The sequence below is a fragment of the Aptenodytes patagonicus genome, chromosome 3 (assembly GCF_965638725.1).
Source record: "Aptenodytes patagonicus chromosome 3, bAptPat1.pri.cur, whole genome shotgun sequence".
Taxonomy (NCBI): domain Eukaryota; kingdom Metazoa; phylum Chordata; class Aves; order Sphenisciformes; family Spheniscidae; genus Aptenodytes; species Aptenodytes patagonicus.
This window is the reverse complement of record NC_134951.1, coordinates 52,152,606-52,170,681: the sequence shown is the minus strand read 5'-3', so window position 1 is coordinate 52,170,681 and position 18,076 is coordinate 52,152,606.

Below are 18,076 nucleotides of genomic sequence, written 5' to 3'. Positions count from 1 at the left end.
TCCCAAGTCAGGATGTTCGTGCCTAGGATGGCCTAAAAAATGAACAGAACAAAGCAAACAAAAACTTAAAGCACACAAACAAAAGTTATTTGATACCAATGACCCTGAACAGCAACATTTAAAATTATTACTGCACATGTCATTTCCCCCAGTTTTGGTTTGTGATCTCTGTGCGTGCTAATGTGCCAGAAGTGTTTATCTTTTGGGAAAAGTTGTGGCCTACATCATGCAGTAAGTTAGTTACCAGGACAGCAGGTCCCAGGCTCGTACATTTGTGGACTTATTTGTGGCTGCAATTCTCCCTGTATTGTGTCCTAATACCACACGGTCATTAAAAACAAAGGATGTATTGAATTTGCGTATAGTGCATTCCTTCAAAGTTAATGATTCTGTCCTGGGAGAGATGTCAGCATGATTAGCGACCTTGTAGCCCGCCTGAACACCATCTCTCCTGCAAGTCCCGGTACCAAAAGCCGGCCGGGGGGGGCTGCATGGGGCACCAGGCACATCCGCTCATTGCTGGAGGGTCAACTGCTCGTCGTGTCGGGCCCAAGGCTGCTCTGACCTTGCAGGCTAAGCAATGAAACTGGGAAATGTAACTGGCTTTGCCAAGAGTAAAGCAGGCTTCTAGTTACCGGGGCTGCTCTGAGGGCTAGCCACCGTCCCGGAGCATGGCTTCCCCTCCTCTCTGTCATGCCATACTGGTTGCCCTGCAGGCTAGGTCCGTGCCAAAATGGGTACACCTCCATCAGTTTGCCCGTCTTCAGGATCACTGCTCTGCCTCACAGCTACATTTGGTCCATCATTTAGGGGCATTTTAGAGAGGGATTTTATTTTTGTTTGCGCTTTTGCTGTTTTCTGTGCAAACGCTGTTTTACTTCCATAGACGTGGTTCTCATCTCCAAGATAAATTGGGACCTAATCCTCTACACTTTGTGCAGATACAGGTAAAGTTGAACTGGTCAGTTTTGGCTTTTCCATCTCACTGGTCATTGTTCATTTTTCTTCCAAATCAAATCAAGCATTTCCAGAAGTACCCTTGAAGCAGGATTTCAGGAAGAGCTCCTTTTAAGACATTTTTTAATGACAGAATTTTCATACATCATATTATAGATTTAACATTTTGCTTTGAATAGTATTTCAGCTGTGTATCATTTTTAGAATAATATAAAATTTCACAGTATATGAGTACATTAAATGTCAATTTTTCCCACGAGCTGCACGTTGAGCTGGAAGAAGGAATGAGATGTATCAGTTCATATTAAGCAGGGCTGTCATACATAAAATAAAAGGAATGGAATATATCAGTTATGATCATGTTATGATGACATGTCCTCAATAATAGTATTAGAATTGTACAATATGTCAGAGAGCTGCTGCTATGTCATGAAAAAATGATGCATCATGAAAAAGGCAACAGCATAAATCTGTTTAGAAATAATAAAAATGAAAACTATTGGAGACGTCTTTTTGGGAAGAGAACTATTTATCTTTCAAAATATATTAATGGAGAAATTTTCCTTGCAATTTATAGAATATCAGAATAACTGGTTGACTCTATCGGCCTTTTCTAGCAAACTTATATTGCAAGAAAGTTTTCCAACCTGCTCTCATGTCAAGTGAATGGAAATGAAAGCAGATTTGGGCCCTGTGCCTATATGGTTCATATTAGAGATGGGCTCAAACCAAACCCAGTAGATCAGAACATTCCCAGACTTTGAGGAAGTTTGGCTCTGATTTCAGTTTTAAAATTCAGTGCTGGCTCCTTTCAACAAGGAACTAAATCATCTGAGCACTGCTTTGGGAAATTTGGATCCAGATCAGTACTTTGCAGCTGCAGCTGCAGCCCTCATTGAAATCTAGAGCTCCTCGAGCCTGGTCCAGGGGGGCCAGGAGAGCAAGAAGCTCCCCCAGCGGCTTGCCCATGCGGACAGCCCAAGTCACGGGAATAGTCACACTCGGGCTCTGCCAAGAAGGAGATCTGGAAGTAAGAGGTGCATGGAGGGCACACACACAGTGTAGGATATCAGTCCTCACAGGAGGGCTACGTATCCCAAATCAGCCAACACTTGGGTTTATTGTACTGTAGTTTGTGGACTTGGCGTGAAATGGCCTGATCTTTCGCTGTTGAAGGGCTTGGGTCGTACCCTTGAAAAGCAACTCTCTTCTAACAGTTTCATTTGACACATTTTTCACTGTTGTGTGGTTCCAGTCCTTGCTGTGTAATTGAGGGCTGGTGTGGTGAGGGAGCTGCTGGTCAGATTTGCTAGCAAAATCATTAACGGAAGCTTCTGAAGTGCTTGATTCTGGTGATCCTGGAGTTGTGAGTCCTGAAGAACTGCTGCTGATGCCGGTGATAGGGGAAACAGACCTGAAGTTGGTGCTGCTTTTATACACAGTAAAGCCATTTTTATTACTTTTTTCCTTGAAGTCAGTCAAAATAGGCTAAAATGTTTCTCCCAAGCTGCCTGTGTGACCACATGAAAGCCACTGAAATGCTGAGCCTCTGCAGCAAGGACAGTAGGTACTTCAGGGAAAGGAATAAAAACTCTTCCTAGCCGTGGCCTTGTTCTTTCTGCCGCAGCAACATGGCAGAGCTGCAGCCACGCAGGTGAGACCCTGCAGTGATGGAGACACGAGGAACAGCACAGCGATTTCCTCCAGACTCAGCATCTGTGCACAAGGAGATGAGAGAGGAACTCGTGGAGACTCCAGCCGGTGGAATGGACCTGTATCCTAGGTCCATTTTCAGGATGGCTTACTTACCAGTTGTTCACTAGACTTCTTCACTCCTTCTGTGATATAAAGGGAGCAAAATGGGTTTTACTCCTTTGTCTCCCGAGATCTGACTTGACCGTCACAGTCCAAGCTGGTGTTGAGCTAATTCAGCAAGTGCATTCACACTGTTGTAAACAACCCCCGTAGTTTGTCACAATGCTTTGTAAGTCTCGTATCATAAGAAACAAATGCCTTGCAACATTTCCATGAACACCATCATCTTGTTTGTCCCCGAGGATTCCTGGAAACTGAGCGTGACACAGGAACAAGACAGAAGACACCCTTGGGTATGGGGGCAGTACGGTCTGTGTTTCCCCATCTTTCTCAAAACCCATTATTATTTTTACATGGTTCTGTTGCACTCACTCTGTGTCCATTTTAGCTGTCTAGATTCAAGCTGTTCAGTACAGTGACTATCTTCCACTTTCTCTTTGTATGGCATCTAGAACAACAGGGAGCCCATTTCCAGTTAATTCTTGGTGATACTATATTAAACATGCTTACTTTTAACACTGTTTATCGAAATGTCTTAACACCATTCAGTTTTAAATATTGACTGAGCCAACAGTCACTTAAATAAGTAACTCACTGCAGTGTCATTTTTCAAAAAGGAGGATTTTGGCCATCTCCAGTTCTTGTTTCAGACAGTCTCTTATTCTTTATGTTAAACAATCACTTTAATTGAGCCTATAGACCTCCAATATAATTGCAATCCATCAACCTTTATGAGTGTCTAGAGTTTTATGTTTAAATTAATCGGCAGCTAGTGAACCAGTATGGGAGAAATTGTCAGATTCTTTGAGGCGGTTAGAAGGAAACCTATTCCCCCAAATAATAATAATAAGACACCATGTGCCATCACTCGTTAAGCTCCTAACACCTAATCTGGTATGGAGCAAAGCTTTCAACAAGTTCTTCAAAGAGGTTATGGTTTGGTTGGTCACAAAGTATTTTTATATAATCTCTTGTGGAAGTGTAACGTTTCCCTAGGCATGTGGAGGTGATAACTGCTGTTACTGACTTACAGAAAGCTGTGTTGGTGCATGGCTTTGCTGAAGGTTGATGGAAGGGCTCCCTGTGAGACAGCTATGATGAATATTTCCCATGGACCATAAAGTGCTCCTTGCTGAAGTCGGAGCTGCATCCACAAACATGCAGTGGGTTGGACGTTTATTTTTCTGCAACTGTTAAAAGGTCATTGAAGTAGAACATGTAGTATTTCACTTTCTAAATGCCTTAAAAAATGTTGAAGCTGCTTTTCACTGTGCATTTTGAGTTTCAAACAGGGTTAGTTATGACTAAGAATCACATAATACTTTTTCTGGGACTCTAATTAGCTTGGCTGACCTCATGTCCTAACGAACTTTGGCAAAAGCCCTTTTCACTCCTTTTCCCAGCAGGAGAAACTGCATTTACTGAGCTGTTTTTTTGCCATGTTAAAAAAGTTAAAAGGCCTGATACCTTTTACACTTTTATGATTCCCTCATGAATGGAAATTACATTAAGATTTGGGGTGGGGGATTATCCTTACATTGTAGTTTACGGTAATTTTACAAGGGAAATCAGAGGCACGTATTAGTCTGATCTCATTTGTGCCAGGCTAACTGTGAAGTAAGTAAGTCTTGGAAATGTGTATGCAAAAAGCTCACATAGTTAAGACCAGAATCTGCCAAAACCCTTTTTTGCCCCTAGGCTACTAGTCCTACTGTCTGGAATTCCCTCCCTTTTTACTGCCCTGGAATTCTGTTACTTTTACACTGTTTGAGATTTCTAACTGTAATGCTATTATAGGTTTACTAGGGAACAGTCTCCTGGGTAAGATCAGAGTTCAGGATTTGGCTGACGTGCTCCATGACTGGCAGAGTTACTGAAATACAGCCTAATCTTCTATTTATGTCAACTCTGCAGTTGTCTTTCCATCTCTTTTTGGTCTTACCTGGATATATCTTTTTTTTTTTTTCTCCATTGACTTACCTTCTCTCTCTTTCTACTAATATTATTATTCTTTGGCATCTTTTACAGTTTTGAGGTTGTCTGGAAGAAAACAAAGCCCTAGAATGACGAAGATTTACGGACGTGGATAAGCATTAGACATTTCATTGGTCTGCTGGATTGTATGCAATTGATAAAAATTAGCTCAGCAAGGATGACTCAGCTGTGCAAAATGACTCATTTGCATAAGGTTTTACAGCCATACTGCAACATGCAGTATATGTCATTCAAAATCAGTATCAGTCTGAGTTAAGCACTCTCCTTACCCCTGTGTATTTTGATTTGTCTCAGGGGTCTTGAGCAGAAATACATTTTTAACAGCTTCAGAAAATTAAATAAAAATTTGGGAACAAAGGCAGTCTCAAGAAATCTGTCAGCAATGATTATGCTTTTTTTGTTGTAGGCAGTTTCAGTTAAAAAGGAGTTCTGTTTTTAAGAGAGCTCGTTGAAGACTCTGTACATCTGCAAGTCAAATCCTCAAGCATAAAAATGCATTCCATTGGGTTATCTATCTAATGAAAACTCAGCCAAGCGGAAGTGTTTCCTATCAGGTAGAATTTAACACAACCTTTTTCTTCCCATTGGTGTACAGCTACTTCAGGTGGACAGCACGGATTACAACCATTTTGTGCTTTGGAGCACATAATGTCGTCCAAGCCGTCAGTGCTGAGAACCAGGGTACGAAAATGCTCCGTGCCTCACAAAGTGCTGACCTGCTGGCCCTAATCCCACAAGGAGCTAAAGCATGTGCTCCCATGCAGAGATAGTCCCAAAGACCTGAAGGTACGTTAATGCTTCTGATCTCTCTCGGATCAAAGGAAGAATGCTCAGCACCTTGCAGGATCACAGAAATGTAGCTTGTCTGCATGGGACCAGCCCGCTTAAATGAAGCCTGTTAAAAGACTAAGAAAATACACGACGAGCAGGGGCTAGAATAAACAATTAGAGGTGGCTGAGAAGAAAAAGGGGTTCATTTTCATTAATTTGGTTGTCTAACTCTTTTGACTTGAAAACTTCTGCACTGATATCAAAGTAAACTCAGAATATTTGTGCTGGCACTATTACAGTTGCATCAGGTTTATTTGTTTCTATTGTTAAGCTAAGAATCGAGCTTGCAGCCACACAAACCTGTACCTGTTCTGAAAATTAAGGAATATTAATAAGGATGTATATATTTTGTTAACTGAAAAAAGTAATTGTTCTTGTATTTTCCTAGAATTTCCTGCTCTTGGGATTACACCATTGAAATTTTGAAATTTGAGAGAAGGAGGAGACTGAGAGCATGGAATACCCATGAGACTGGAAGTCATGGCATTCCCAGGAGATGAGGGAGACTGTGATTTTCAAATTTCCTGTCCTGCATGGGGCGTGTTAGACATGTTAAATTGTGCTTTCCAGATTGCGTCAAAATTCACAGATCCCAGGCTCTTCGCTAGTTTCATTTTCCCTCTGGTCCTAAAAGAAGTGCCTGCTGCTGGGGAACCCACTCTCCCACTAGGAAACCAGCAGGCACCAGCCAGGGCAGAGCTCTCGGAGACTTGATATGGTCCCTGTGTGGCTTGGGTGGCTCGCAATACAACTGAATGAGATGGGGACATGAGAAGAGAGACAGGAAGGCAGAGAGGTGATGGACTTTGCTGTGGATCAAGCAACGGGCCAGTGGTACAGCTGGAAAGAGCCTGCAGGCTGCCTAGCCTGGCTCCAGTCCACAAGGCAAGGCAGCCTCTGCCTCTTGTTGCTTGTTGCACCTCCTCTGTCTCCACTGCATCTTCTGGACCAGCTTCACTCATGCTTCAGCTCCATTTGTTGTCACATTTGTCATCTGTGAGTACGAAAAAACAAACTGGCAGCCGACTGCCATGGCTTGCCTGGGAAAAAAACAGCTTTGTAATCAAGAAAGAGGTGGGAGTTTTGAGAAGGCAGGAAACTCTTTGGTATCTTGCCAAATGTCCTCCTCGATTTCAGCTGTGGGTGCATGGCTAGCTTAACCCTAGGGCATTCAGGGCCTCTGTGCAACGGATGATGGGTATGTGATTAAGGAGACCATTGGAAATGTAACAGTAAATGGCATCAGCTATCTGGAAAACTTCTTAGCAGTGTTGTTTGAAAGGCATTTTTTTCTGAGTTTTCTGGACTTGATTCTGATCTCATGCTAATGTGACAGGGATGCGCTGGTTTTATTTCAGAGCCAGCCACACTAGACATCTTTTTTTTCTCAGGACGTTTCTCTGATTGTCTGGTTGGAGGAGAGTATTTACATTTGCTCTTTTTTTCCTAATTCAAAACCCACTCCATTTAATCTCCATGGTTTGTACGTCATAACCTTGCAGGTGCCGAACGTAAGACCTGGTGCTGTTTTACGTGTACATAACTCTACTGTTTTTCAGAGCTGCTCCTGACTTACATGAGGAACTCCTGACTGTGAAGACTTTTCCTGCTACTTTTTCCAGACTGTGTATTCTAGATCTCTCCACATTATGGCACATGAGTCACATAGTGAGCATCTGACAGGTCATTTGTGTTATGTCTACAGCAGAAAAAAGACCTCACTGTTTCACATGAGAAAGTTGAATCCTAAATGTGTCTGGAAAAAAAGTAAAGAAAAGGGATAAAAAAAGAGATGCCACCAGATAAACATAATGTGCATATTCTTTTCCTCCAAAAGATTTACTTATGCAAATAAACCACAGCCATTTTCAAAGACACTTCTTGGGGATTTTTCATATTTTAAATGGATCACCTTGAACAAAAGCCATATTATGAAGGGAAAAGAAAGCAGAAAACAAGTCTGACCTTGAGCAAATTTGGTGTGGTGGTGATTCATCCTAGTGTCATCTTAGTCAGATAGTCAGCATCAGCTAATCATAAACCCATGACTGTTGCATATATGTGTGAGTGTATTTATATAAATATACATACTTATGTATGACCACTCAGAATTAGAGAAGAATGCAGCATCTCTCACTCACGACACAAATTAGTCTGTAAGACCCCGTTCAGGGGAGATCTTTAAAATGCACGTAGTAATTCTGGACTTAACTGCTTAAGTCTAACAGCACTTACATGCTTTTCTGAACTGAGTTGCAAGAATTTATTTCTACCCATATTGAAATCTGTTGAAAGACCAGCTCAGCACTGCTGTCTCAGCCTCACTCAAGAGCTTCACCTCTGTCTACATATAGTGAAGCCCAAGGTTTTCTTTAAACACTTGAAACAGAAATACTGTATTCAATACGGAAACATAAGCAGAGTTTGGCATCTATATCTAGAGAAGTTGTCAGTAGAAGGTGATTGGCAGCTGTAGCCAACGGGTATCACTTATTCAGAAGGGGTTTATGAAACATTTGTTCATTAAGGCTACTTGTGAGAAGTCCCACTTTCTAGACCATGAAAGCAAACCAGGCTCTTCTGCTGCTTTGGTCGGACTGGTGAAAGGTGAGAGCTGCTGGGGAGCCAGTGGGGCTGCCCCGTCCGTCACCGCACATCTGTAATGAGGGCAAAAGCAGGGATTTATGAAAGCCCAAGGGAGAGAGGGAAATAAAACCTTTTGTCCCTGTGTGAAATTAGAAAGGAGCAAAAGATACTTGTGCTGGGTGTGTTTTCACATGTCACTTTATGGGCTTTAAGCAATCTAAATAATTACTGGGTTACAAACATGATGGCCCTAGCTGTCCACATTTTATCTTACCTTATTGTTTTTCAAAGAGGTTCAAAACCAGACAGAACATACTATTCCTCCGCACTCAGTAATGTTTATGTTTGGAAATGAGATTAGAAATCTTCAAGTGAAAGAGAGTCTTATTTCAGGGAGATAAAATTGCTTATTAAACCTGCCCTTAAGTCCAATTGACTGACCAAACTCTAAGTGTTGCAAAGTGCAAACATTTCTATGAGCTAGAGTTTTCTGCTACTTTCACTGCTGTAACAGCCAAGCTATTGTTAGGCAATAGGTGTAAGTGTATGAGTATATGGGTGGCTGTGTTTGTAAAGTATGGATAATACCCTTTATGCAAATCTTCTTTTAATTTTTAGCACTAAATACAACACGTTGTCTCATGTGTTTGTTCTTTGGTCAAACTTTGTCTTTGACTCACACTACTTTCCAGAAATGCTGCTGTTTTTTTTAAGAGTCCTGAAGCTATCTATCAAAATGAATAGGTTTCTTTAAGAAAATTCCCTTTAGAAAGAAGGAAGTAGAAGCGAACAAAGGCAAACAGCCTGTGACAATGACTCATTATGTTCCTTATAAATTATAGCTGTGAAGTCAATGCAAATTGTTTCTCACAGTTTCAAAACCCACTATAAGACAATAACTTAGGGCTATAGAAAGAGAAGCACCTAGAGAAATAATGGCTTTTTTTCTGTAAACATAGAGAAGTGTGCAACAAACAGTAGAGTTATTTGGAAAGCACTTGAAGATGTGCTAGTAGATTAATTTCATGTTGTAGCACGCAAAACTAAAACAGAATCAAACTCTTGAACTTGTAGCTCTTGTGGTATTTATTAAGCCTGAAATTTCTGTAATTTGTTTGGCAGGCTACCATTACATGGGGCATTACTAATAGGGAAAAGGTCTGAAACCTTCAGGAAAAGTGGCAGATATTTGAACTCTAGAGCTCAGTCTACCTGGACAAGCAGCAGTATCCTCCTTCTCCACATAAGGAGTGAACTCTGTGGCATGCTTGGGCTGCAGGAGAGCAGAGCACTTCAGCACACACTGAACGCTTAGCACACCACTTTCTTGGAGGGGAATAGAAAGGCTCATGGGCTCTTGGTCTCTGTGCTGGCTCAGGGTTCATGTGCTCTGTTATTATTTCTATCAGGAATGGGAGAGTCTCCAGAGCCCAGTGTGCACACTTGCTTTGCTGTGAAGCTTGCCTATTTGCTCTGCTTCCAAAACTTTGCTGGCGGAGCCCACGCTGTGATAGAGGCTCACGGGTACAGTTTCTGTCTGAACCAGGTTGGATAACAGAGCTATTGAAGAGTGTGGCATGAGTCTCCAGGTGTGTTTGTGGTTGCTGCAAGTCCTGTGTTCTTACTCAGGAAGACGAAGCCTTACTGCCATATCTTCACAACTACCTTCCCCTAGCTACTGTGCTGGTATAGCATCTCAGACAGCACTTGAAACCAAACCAAAGATCTGCACAGCTAAAAGCACAAACCTTTATAGCCCTGTCCAAAAGACGCATACCCTGTGGCTACGGTCTGCAATGAACCCATGCCCTCTGTAGAGCAAATACCATGAAGGGATACCTGACGTACAGTGACTAGCAGATGGTGGCCTCACTTGATCTGCTCTGCAGTCACCGGTGGCTGTCTCTCAGAGGAGAAAGGTCTATTAAGAATTGCAGGCAAAGAGCTTTAGCCTAGGGTCCCTCGGCGTTCAAGTCTGTTACTCCTAAACACGTCTCTTAATTGTGCAATGCAGCCACATCATTGGTGTACTGGAAATCTCTTTGTTTACAAAATCATTTTTTATGTCTTAGCTCTCTTTGAGAGTGAGAAAACAGATTTGGAAATTTTCCTAATGCACCTTAAAGAAATGTCTTAACTATCAACATGAGCTAGCTGAGTCATCACCAAAGTCACCATGTCTCTAGGTATACACTACAGCTGCATTTTACAGAAGAAGCATTTTAAAAGCAATTGTGTGGGTGCATGTAGAAATATGTGCGTACAGTCCTCATTATAGTTTCAGACAATGTGCTTTAAGGATGTATAAGGATGAACTCATTCAGATCTGGCTTTTACAAATTCTTCAGTAGTGTGACTGAATTCCAACTCATTCTTTGCTTAGATGGATAGATCTGGCAGTGTATCATAAGGGATATTTTCCTGTTATTTTAAGAAAGCAAGGTCCTTTTACTTTATCTTTCCATGAAATTACAAAGAGTTTCCTTGAAGCCATACATTATCATGCATCCTGGCCAGCACGGAAGCACCCACTCCTGATCATTACCCATTAAAAGGTCCTTTGAGGAAATGGTTTGAACCTTTGATCCTGAGAAAAATGTTTGATACTACATATTTTATATCCTACGTGTATTCCTCTAGTGTAGCATTATTAATAGTTCTGCTTCTTCCACCAACTTCTTCAGCTGCTCATCTTTTAGATAACAACTCTCTTTCCGTCATTTGCCAAGTATTTCTTGTTAAGAGCAAGCATAACATCTTTCCAGTGCTTTCAGAGATATAACTCAATTGACAGTGGACTGGATTAAAGGAATATGATTTGAAGTCATCTTTTCTACAGGTAGTAATGGGAGTGTCATGTCTCTACTAGCTCCCCAAGCTCTGGGCCAGATTGTCACCCCACCTATTCCATCTCATAGCCCTCTGTCACGCCCCACACCTTGTATCCGTGTGAGCCTGCCTGGGGGCTAGGTGGACAGAGTCGCACTCCAGTTTTACCTTGCCTTCCTGGGTAGTGAAATAATGGTGACATAAATTAGATAATGCCCAATGGGAGGTGGGGAATTCATGTGCCCTGAGAAATCAAGCCTTCAGCACGTCAATAGATACATGAGCTTAGGAAGGAAAGAGGAAGACAGTTTTCAGGAGGGAAATAAAAAGGCAGAAGGCTGGAGGGGAACACCACCATGAAATACAGACAGAGCACATGGTAAAACATCTCCTTTTAATGACGATACTGAGCTGCCATCCTTCAGTGTCTGCTGAGGGTTTCTATACACTCCAGCCTAGCCATGGAGCAAAGCGGCTTTGACCAAGAAAGCTGTATGTTCTTACATCTGGGTGGTAGTGAAGAGATACTGGTGCAGGAAGAGTGGATGAGTGACTGCGTCTGCACCATTTCCTTCTTTTGTTAGCGTACTCTTTGGTTGGTTCTCATTCCACACAGTTCCTGACCATCCCTTTGTACTTGACAATAAGTGGAAGAGAAGTCAGAATGCAAGCTATTGTAAATGGCTGCATTAATGCTCCCTGCTGATGTAATATTCCCTCCTACAGTGTTTTGATAGTAATTCAGTAATTGTTTTCTGAGTGGGTTACTCTTTCTTCTGAGGGAAAAAAAAAGCTGTAGATACCCCTTACATTGTAGTGCCTATCCTCAAAATGCATCGCTGAAACTAATTTCTCTGATGACCTAACTGAAGCTGACTTCAATCAGGTTTCAACAACCGGCAGGCAGGACTACCTCAGTAAGGCTGTATCAGTCCAGGGTTTCAACCATCTTCCTGCCATTCCAGGAGTCGGCAGGGCAGCAGTAATTGGGACATACTCTCTTCTTGCTTTTGCTGAATTTTTGCTGCTAAACCCAACGTGTTTATTGGGTTTAATATTCATTAAAAAAAAATATTCATTGTTATTCTTGCACTACACTCTATTGCGTTGTGTTGCTGCAATTAGACAGTTCTGCTCTGGGTTCAGTTCTAGCATAGCCTCCATATTCTCTCAGGAATGCCATGTTTATAATGCTGCTAATAATTGGAGTAAGATGAGATGAGGGAGTTTGCAAGGTTGGCTTTGACGATTCTTTTAAAAAAACTTTAATGACACTACCAGCAGCAGCTTCAGTTCCTAATGAGTGCGTTATCATGTCCAGACTCCCATCTGCCATGATCTCATGGTCAGTAAGCTGTGCCAAGCACAAGGGAAAGAGGCACAGCTCTGGTTACGATATGCAGAACATGTGACAATATCTCTTGGCACAGAATTGCAGAGTGTGCTCAATGGCTATTGCTTTACCTCTTTAATATGCCCTGGCTACAATGACATATGTATGCCCAGTATAACATGAACTCAAATGGTTGTAAAATTTGTTGAGTGAGTAAGTAAAAGACAAGGGAACACATGGATCCTTCCGTAGTGTCTGATCCTGCACACCACGTGTCTGAGACTCAGCGGGAGTAGTTCACCCGCTCCAAATTTCATTCCAAGAAACACTTTTTTGTACCCTTATTCCACCAGCTAAGTGAGAACTATAGGGCAATGTTTGACAATATAAGGGATCCAAGAGGTGTGTTTTCCTCTCAGGTTTGGGACTTAGAGCTTCCCCCAGGCCTATACTTTTATCTCTCTGGAAGCATGAACAATTCTAAGAAATATATTAATTTATCTTTTTTATATGTACAAAGCAGAGTAGTCAGTGGTAATGAAACAGAGCAGGAAGAATTTTGTAAAGAAATAGATGTCATAATAATACCCAGACAGTTTAAAGAGGTGCTATTATAACTCTGCTTACTGACTTGGATTTCTTTTCATCTGCTTTATATGTTTAATTTCACACATGTTGATAAGAGGCAAAAATCAACGTCTTCCCAAAGAACATTGTGCAATTAATGAAGCTTATTCTGAAGGTGAACCTGGATCTCAGCACCTTTAGAAAGGTGTGAGTAGTACTTGAAAGGAACCGAGAGTCCTTTTCTTTCTTTTCATTTGGGAATGAAACGAAGAGGAAAAGGTACTCGAGGCCCCTCCTCCCACAACCTCCCGACAGACAAAAAAAAGAAAGAAATAACAGTGGAGGTGAGGAGTAGAGGGAAAACAGGATCTGTGAATGGTAAGGTGGGGACCGTACAATGCAGCATACAGAAGAAAGGAGTGAGTGGGTGTTTGTGTTTTAAATGTTCCCCAGTGCAATAACAGCTCTTCTCAATGGCCTCTCGTACCAACAGCACCCCGAAGACCGGTCCTGCCTATCTATTTCGTCATACACCTGCCAGACAGTGACAATGCTAGTCTCGAGAAAGGGCAGCGTGCGTGCATTTGGCATATGCATTTTTCTTTTTTTTTACCTCATTAGAAATATAAGCTCTAATGTATGTTTCCACATCTCTTAGTTGCCAAGTTCAGGGCTGCAGTTCAGCAAAACGTTTAACAGACTACAGTGCAGCAGAAGACATGCTTAAATTATTTCAGAAATGAGATCAAATTTCCTTCCACTTCCATCTCTATTCTTGGTCTTTGCTTTTTTCTCACTTAGATGATTAAATCTATTAATTTTCTCTTCCATATATATGTAGCCTTTGAATGCCTATTTTTATGCACTTGGAGGCAGATTAAAGAAAGAACTGCTTTGTTTAGGGCTGTTGATTTGAAATAACTTATAAGAAAACTAGAACTGAACAAAATTTTTTCTTGTAAGTGATTTATTTTTCCAAAATATAGAATGTCAGAAGATCTGGAACAGGATTTGGCACGATTTTATGGATAGTTTTGTTTTAGTTTTGCATCATTTCCTCTTAATATTTTCTGAAATCAGTTTTCTGATTTTTTCTTTTGAGACAGTAGTTAATTTCAAAGTTTGTCTGCATTTAATGCTTTTTTTAAAGGAATAAGAAAATCCAAGGAACAGCTAAAAATCACCAAGCTGAAAACAAAACATCCCATTCTGAGTAGAATGAAAAGTTTCAGTCAATACTAAACATTTTTGTTGTCCTGTTATGGTTGTATTGCCTAGTAAAAAATGTAGTTTCAGACTAAACCAAAATAAATGAAAATTATTTTTTTCTTGAAAGAACTGAAAACTGAACTTTTGAAAGCTGTGATTGAAACCACACAAGTAAGTTGGAAAGGGAAAGATATATTCTGATGCAGATAATCTACCCACCACCGATCCAATAGTCGTGGTCAGTCATTGGATGAAAATGAATGGGATTTATCTAATTTAATTTGAGCACCTAAGGTTCTGCTGTCTAAACCTGAACTAGTCCCTGTAAGTTTCTTTTATAGCCAACAACATGAAGGAAACAGTTCTCGGAACATGCATCACATCGGCTCTCTCCAGTATCTTTTTAGGATGGGATGGCTCAGAAGTTCCTATTTCATTCCTTTGGCCATAAAAAGACACCAGTGGCACCGCTTAGATTTGCACAACTCATGCTAAGCCAAATGGGGTGAATTGCATCAATTAAGTCTTTTCAAGGAAATGGAGGTCAGGCCCAATGCAGCTGAATTATATTATATTATACAGAATGATTCTGGCATTCATCAGGTATCTTGTCTTTTTGCACGGATGATCAGGAAATCCAGATCCCAAAACAACAAGCTTCCTAATCACACAGGAATACAGAAGAAAAAGTCCCCTTTGCAAGATTAGAGCCAGTTCTACCAGACATTTTAATGCTAAGTCAGATCAGTCAGGTAATAATTAACTTTAAATGGCACACCCACAAACTGTAACATTTATCCAGTGCAGATGAGTGATTTAAAAATAATGGGCACTCTTATCTTTAAATGAAGAGAGCAAAGAAAATAAACTTTAAGCAATATTTCTAATATTATCATTGCTATTTTACCTCTGATCTGTATGACTAAGACCAGACAGAAGAGTCCCGGCAGGAACTGGTGTTGCATATTAATTTCTGGTCCTTGCAGTCTAACTAACTACAAGCATCGCTTATCTCTAAAATGACTCTCACTATGTGTTATCACACCAGGTGTCAAGGGCTGATACAGCTCTTGAGGGAACTGGACTTTGGGGAGCCAACTAGTTCTTACCCGGCTCTCAAGCATATGGTGAGCAACTCGTTTCCCCACGCTCAAGTGGAGCAACCTGGACTGTATTTTTACTGGTCTCCTGCTCTTCCCTGTGCTTCAAAAAGGACGATGCATCTGTTTACAAGGAATTCATATCTGAGCTAGACTTGAACCGCACAGCTCAGTGACATATGCTCAAGAAGCAGTTTTAAATACTGCATTTAGAACCAAACCCAAGTATGAGATAGGCAACCACTGAATGAATACCTTTGCAGAAGAAGAATAATTTCATTACAGTTATGAATGAAGCGTGATGTGTCTTCACAAGGATCTCCAGTGGCAGCAATTTACCACTGGATGTAAAAGGATGGGACATAAAACACACTGATAAAAACAAGAAGAAAAATATACACTGGCTGAAGGAAAGAAGGGGGGAAAAAGCAAAAGAAATAAAGCAAACAGAGGAAAGAAAAAAGAAGATGTAAGAATAAATCAAAGTGCCTGGAATGGTTGTGTTGCTATATGTTGTATGGAACTGGGCAGCAAAATAAAAAAAAAGTGTATTTAGAAGAAAGCAAGTGGTATATGTGCTGGGTGGACTGGGAAGGATACACTGGTTAATGGTATAGACAATCTGCTTTAATGGGGACAGATGATTTGTTGCTGGCTTTTAGGTAAGCTTCCTCTAGCCGTGCAGGGTTCCAAAACATTTTCCTATCAGTGTTGCAACATGCTTTGCAGGAAGTATCTGAATGCCATTAAGATTTGACTATCATACTGCATTTTTTTTATTTTGGACAGAATACACTCAGCAGTGCAAGATTATTTAAGTAAATAAAATAAATTGTTGGGTAGGAATATTTGGACATACTTTTAAAGCCTCTAAAATGCAGAAAATTGTTATTATACTAAATTTCTTTTTCCCCCATGAAAGAACCTCTTACATTTTGTTTTCTCAGCCTTCCCCTCTCTCTTCATCTCTCACTCTGCTTCTAATAGCTTCTGGGTATCTCTAAGGCTGCAATGAAGGGAAGCAGATGAGTGAGAAGTGAGTGGGCAATACTGCAGAAGACAGAGCTGTGGTCAGAAAGAAGAGCTTGGAGGAACCAGGGAAAGTGAATTGTGTTACTGAAGACATGGCTGAATGAGTAACTGTTCTGTATTGATTCAGGTTAGAAATCGAAGAAGAGAAAGGGTCTGATGGGGTGTTATTATGCAAACTTTGTTCACAGACTCCTGGTGCAGAGTATGATGAGAAGACAAAAAGGGAGGGTCTGCCAGTGCCAGAGAAGAAATCTGATCCAAAACCTTCCCATTCATTGCCACTTCTTTTATTATTCTGCCTTTTTCAGTCGTCATTAGAAATAACTCACACACAAACTGTGAAGAAAACAGAAAAAAAAAAGAAGTTTTCTTTCTCTCGAGATTAGAAATTAATCTTTTCATAACAGTCTTTGAGATGGAAAATGAACAATGACACGTTTTGGCAAGAGCTGACAGGACAACTACAGCAAAGAAGTACTTTCCACTGTGGAAAAACAAAAACATTAAACTTCTGTGATCAGGGTTTTGCATAACGAACTGACAAAGAGAACTCAGTAGTATAAAAAGAGACAAAAATATCCTGCATGCTACTAGAGCAATGAATGGTATATTTTATCTACCTCTTTCAAGGCAAAGTAACCTTATCAGAAAGATTCACTTCTTACATGAAAATTTATAGTGTTTCTTTTAAATTCAGGGATCCAATCTGTGTTTCCCAGCACAAGGAAATCAGGAGTTTTGTCTGGTCTTGAACATAGGCCAGTCTACGCATTTTCTTCAGAAAGCAAATGGACAGGAAAACACTGATTTAAATAATATCCTTTATGTCTGTTGGCATAACACAAAACACACTATGCTCCAGACTTTACTGCTTTGTTTGAAGTTGACTAGCGATATACAACTTTCAAAAGTTTGCTGTGCAGATCTTCCTTTAGACTTCTGGGGAGATTTCTTCAAATTGACATGTTTTAGCCTGTGCTTTGCTTAGATTTGTACATTCTTGGCATGTGTGTACACCCTTGTACTACACAGGGACATACAGTGGTTGATTATGAATGCTCATCAGGAGACCTGCTTAAGATAGGCATGTGCACAAGTAAACACGTATTCTAGAGGCAGCAGAGACCAGGGCTTGAGTATTTGCCCAGATGTCAGGTGCTGCTGAATTTTAATCCTGGGTCTGGCATGGATTTGCTGTGTAGCCTGTGGCAAATCACATAATCTCCCTGCCTCAGAGTCCCCACCTGTGAAGTGGGGATAATAACACTTACCATTTCCTACCTCACAGGCTGTTTTGAGGATTAATGGATGTCTGAGAAGTGCTTTGTATACTGGAAGTCCTGGCTTATGGGGAGGTATTTTGACTGTGTCTGAGTGAAAATTTGGATCATTGTTTTGGACTTTTCAGGAAGAATAAAAGAATAATTTATAGAAAATAACAGCACCATCCTAACAACTCTTCAGGTGCAAAAGCCATTGCTCTGTCAGTGTCTAAGTCTCCTTATGCATGAAGTTCTTGTACACAAGCTCTACTGTTGGCATCAGCAAGTGGCCTCGCCTGGGGAAGCATTTGGAGGATTAACTCTTTCCTTGCAAATTCTCATATTGGACCCCTAGAGTCTGTATAAGGACTTGAGAAACTGTTGGATCGTCTAGTTTAGTTTTCTACATATTAAATTTTTCCTTTCTTGCTGCAGTTGCCCCTGTATCGAGCCTTGGTGTTACCTAGGCCCATGATTATTGAGAAAGGGCATGACCTTTGAGAAGGTACGCTTCCTATCAGAAGTAAAAGGAGCAAGAGTGCCAGATGATCCACCAGTCG